General features: G+C 45.3%; 1 protein-coding gene across 1 annotated transcript in view; it reads right to left on the reverse strand.

The window, feature by feature from the left end:
* dnah2 (dynein, axonemal, heavy chain 2) overlaps window positions 1–5,000 on the reverse strand; it is a 252,822-nt gene that overhangs the window by 114,035 nt on the left and 133,787 nt on the right. The window lies entirely within an intron of this gene.

Below are 5,000 nucleotides of genomic sequence, written 5' to 3' on the forward strand. Positions count from 1 at the left end.
GAGGCTACCTGTCTGAAGTTCAGGGTTCCCTCTCTCCATTGCAGCATGCGGCGCCTTTGTCTTTTGTTTGGGCTTTGCACATTACTCTGATTTACACCATACCTTTGTTTTCTTACCATCTCATTAATACTGACTTCACACTTTGCATACATGATTACTTTAATAAATACATATTTTTTGTTAACTCTTTATCCACGTGTGGTCTCCCTATGTTAAAATCACCCAGAACGAGCCGGGTGGTTGTAACATATGGGGGCTCGATGTCCGGGAGCACTTTGGGGCCTTTTTGTTGAGCGGAGTAGGTAAATGCGCTGGTTTTGGGTAAGTGAATGTATCACTTAAATTTGTGAATGGGTAGGCGGTCTAGAAGACGCGACCTGTTTGAATTGAGCATTTGCGCATTTGATTGGCTACTCCGATTGTGCTTGAGTGCACCCTAGGCCAGTAGGTAAAAAAAAAAAAAATTGGGAGATTCGCGTGGATATCGTTGGGATGGTAAGAATTTTGGATACTTTAGTTTTGTATAGTTCTGTTAAATATGTGGAGAGGGGGAAACCAGTTTGGTTTTGCCAAGCTGTTTGTAAGCAACTGAAAAAATAGGTAAGTGCTGTCTTGGCATTGTTTGCAGGAACATTGATTTCGTTTGTTTCGTTGGAGCAAAGTACTAACCCTGCGTTAGATTTCAGACCGTTCTGCGCTTTTTGTCTGGCTTTTGGGGACTGGCGTGCTTCGCCCTGGGCTGAGGACACAGCCGTGGTCTGTTGACTTGAGGGGCCTAAGGCCCGGATGGTCACTTCCATCGGTATGGTGAGTAAAAATCTTGGTTCTTGGGGTTAAGCGAGAAGACGTAGGTGAGTAGTATTCAGGGGAATTTACGAGTTAGATGTGGGGGAGCTCCTGGTGGCTCGTTTTTGTTTTGTTTCGCAAACAATGCCATCATGCACACAACAAATTCATTGTATGGTTGTTTAAGGTTATTGGTCAGTCACTTGATGCTTTCAGTTTGGGTTTGAGTTTAGGCTATTGGTAAATTGTTGGTCCGATTTGTTGGCTATACTGCGCTCAGTTTTGATTGTTTTGAAATGGATGCTGTTAATGTATTTTTGGCCTCTCCTACAGAGGATGGGTTGGAGAGATTAAATAAAGCGGAGCTGCAAAAGGTAGCTAAACAATTTGAGTTGGAACTGGAGGCTGGCATGGGAACTATGCTTTTTCCTCGTATGCGTATAGGTGATGGATACACTGGGGAACAGTATAAGGAGCTGGTGCTTTTGTTGATGCCTTTTCTGTTGCAGGAAAGAGAAAGAGAGCTAGCACATCAAGCTAAACTGAAAGAAATTGATCTAGCACATGAAGCCAAAATGATAGAAATGGAATGGGCTTATGAAGAGAGAAAACGGGCTTATGAGCCTGAGCGGTTTTCGGTCAGGTCAGAAGGGACGCTCCCGTCTGGGCCTTCTGCAGGTTTTTGGCATGCTTCAATATCGTCCTCTGTGGCAAGACCTTTGCAGTTGGTCTGTGAACTGGATTTGGGGGTTAGGCATTTTTCAGGGATGGTGCCATTTTGTAAGATGGGCCAGTCTTTGGTTAAGGTAGATCACACTACCACTACAGCTAGCCGTAAGTCTCAGTGTTTACCAGATTTTCCTGCCTTGTTGTCTGACAATGAATTTGAAGATATGGGCCTAGTTGATTTATTTTCTTTGGATGAGTCTGCTGAGCAGATTAGTAGGCCTAGTGTGTCAGACCAGGGGGATCTAGCTTCCTCTCGAGGTCAGCAACAGTCCACTCAGCTCTGCAACACTGATTTAACAGCTTGTGTCCATCAGTGTTCTGAGGAGGAGGTAAAGTCTGGGGGACTGTCTTCAGCAGGTGAGATGGTTTACTCATTCACTCCTAGCATGGTGGCAGCATGCATTCAGGAGGAGGTGAATGAGTCTGACGACCATGTGTTCCAGCCTCAGCTTAGAAACTTTGAACATGTGGCAGATTTGGAGTCTTCCTGCCACCGCTCTGAGGAGAGTGGTGTGCAGGGGACATGTTTGTTCTCTGGTCCTGTACAGTTTTCAGATATTTCCACACCCACACAGTTAACTGACCATGAGGTTTTGGGTGAGGCTTCCCCAAAACTTCAGCGCTCACTTCCTAGGTCTCTAGACAAGGAAAAGGCAAGGGGTGTGGACTTGCGGGTTGAGTGTCAGTTGGTTAACATTTTAGCGAGGCCCTATGTTTTCGCCTGCCCATCTTTAGAGCATACACACAGGGATGAAGAAGTTTTGGACTGTAGTCCATCTCATACCATCAAACAGAAAGAGGCTTTGCCTCTGATTTGTGCTTTTCCATTGTTTGACAGGGGTGGGGGCGTGTTTTTGGATATCTGTCTATCCCTCACTGTTTGTTCTCTACAGGTTCTTCAGCAGTGCTTAGTGCATTGGATGTTTGGGCAGCCTTGCAACCTGGATGTTCGACATAACTGGGGTGTAGGCACTGTGTTGGCTTGGTCCCAGGGGCAAAATGATCCAGGTTGATCAGTTGTAGCTTTGGCTGTGTCTTCTGTCTGTCTGTCTCGTCCTTAAAATGCTTTTCTTAGTGGCAAAGAATTGCTGGACGGTGAGATACAGACATGGGAGACTGTTATTCTGCAGCTGGGGCGTTCAGGCTCTTAGTTCTACCACACACATTTCTGGACCTAAGATAAGTGACTGATCTTTATTGTGATTTTGATATCTGTGCATGATTAACATATTGTCTTAATTTCTTCATTGAATGCATGTTTGATTTGGGGTGTCTTCTAATTACAGAGGTCCTCTTCGAGGGTCCTCTGTCTTTAAGGGGGGGGGAGTGTTACGACCCTGCCGGTCTCTGCCTACCTGTCTGTCTTTGTCTTTCTCCGGTTTGCAGGGCGGAGTCAAGACACAGGTGCTGCTGATCACCTGATTGGGGCACCTGTACTATAAAAGAGGCTACCTGTCTGAAGTTCAGGGTTCCCTCTCTCCATTGCAGCATGCGGCGCCTTTGTCTTTTGTTTGGGCTTTGCACATTACTCTGATTTACACCATACCTTTGTTTTCTTACCATCTCATTAATACTGACTTCACACTTTGCATACATGATTACTTTAATAAATACATATTTTTTGTTAACTCTTTATCCACGTGTGGTCTCCCTATGTTAAAATCACCCAGAACGAGCCGGGTGGTTGTAACAGAGGAGAGAGGAGAGGGGAGAAAGGAAGAGAGAAGAGGAGAAGAGAGAGAGGAGGTGAAGCGGTCAGGCAAAGGTGAGAGATAACTCCCAGTGGGGTGCTTGATCTTCCTTCAGGAGAACACATACACAGGATTAGGGCTAATGGGTGAACGAGCTTAGCACAACACACACACACACACACACACACACACACACACACACACACACATACACGCACACACACACACACACACACACACACAAACACACACACACACACACACACACACACTACAGCACAGTCACTCAAAGTCTTGCAAACTGCCAATGATGCAAGGTGACTTTGTTCACTGATGGGACTGATGATGTAGGGATAGCTCATGACTTAAACCAGAGCATGAGAGAGAAAGAGGGAGATGATAAAGAATGAGAAGTTGAGAGAGAGAGAGAGAGAGAGAGAGAGAGAGAGAGATGTAGGGGGGGTGGATTAGAAAAAGAAAAGGACGTCGTCAGGAAGTCTATCTACACTCAGGTCGACGAGACGAGTCCTTTTCATGTGTCCTGTTTCAAGTTTTTGTCCTCTTTGATACATTTTTCATCACAGGCCCCATTGATAGGGGCTTGGGCCAGCTTGCTGTTCCGGGCGTCAGACCTGTCACCCTGTGGCACCAGCCGCCCCCGTGGCTCCCCCACTCAGATGAGACGGCTACAGGGCTACAGGGCTACAGGGCAGAGGGAGCCCACGGACGTGCAAAGTGTGCTCAGATTTGCAGACAAAGGCGAGCGTTCGCACGTGCGCGGTTTGTAAACAGTTTTACGTTTACTTTGAGTGTGCTGCAAATGTTAGGGAACACTAGCAAGTAGGGGTGGCACGGTTCACGCTTGTCTCAGTTCGGGGCGTGTGTGCATTGTACTGTTTTGACGGTTTGTGGCATGCGTAATGTAGCCTCATGCCCATATGTGACAGTTTTTTTGTTTTTTTTCTCTTTCGCGTGAAAGTGGAGGTGTGGAGTGCTGCGGGTCACGCGTAGAAATGGCTAGTGGGAGAGATAATGAAGGCAGGCCGGAGTTGGAGGATCAGTACCAGCGTCGCATAAGTCTGGTGTGAGGGAACATTTTGGATTTAAATTTACCTATGATGACAGCGGGAAAAAAACAGTAGATAGAACTGCGACTGTGTGCATGTATTGTGCAACACGTATTCATTATCCTAGTACAGGCCCGGAGTGGCTAATCGGTAGCTTCGGGAGGATGGGCCGCTCTAAATATTGTGAGCTTAAAGATATTGTTTCTGAAGTGCATTTACTGCACCCTCTGCTTAAACTGTGCGGGTAGGCTATGCTATATGTATAAATAAAATATTCCATAATACTGTAATTCAGTCAACCTTCGATGAGTGCGACGTGAAAAAGGCACAAACATTCCTGTAGATGGCAATAACTTACTATTTGCCAAATAAATGAAAAGTAATTTGAAATCATCAGTGTCTTCACTCTTTCTGTATCAAAATCTCACCTTTCCTCAGAGATAGTCTTAATGATGTGCTTGAAGACAGGTCAAATTCAGTTTGTGCATGATTATAACTATACTAATACTGTAGCCTAAATGGTGGAAAATTAAGCCATACTTGATAAAGGTTAAAAGGAAAAATAACAACAAGAACCGTACAGAACTGAAAACCGTGACCCTAAAACCTTGATACAAACTGAACCGTGGGTTTTGTGAACCGTGCCACCCCTGCAAGCGGTCTGAGGAGGTTATATTGAATGTTTACACAAAAATAAATTCAAATTCAACGGTTCAATGAAACAAAT

The sequence above is a fragment of the Alosa pseudoharengus genome, unplaced genomic scaffold (assembly GCF_046254945.1).
Source record: "Alosa pseudoharengus isolate Yale_2024_CS ecotype anadromous, Long Island Sound unplaced genomic scaffold, YU_APseudo_1.1 YU_APseudo_1.1_scf_17, whole genome shotgun sequence".
NCBI classification, from domain to species: Eukaryota; Metazoa; Chordata; class Actinopteri; order Clupeiformes; family Clupeidae; genus Alosa; species Alosa pseudoharengus.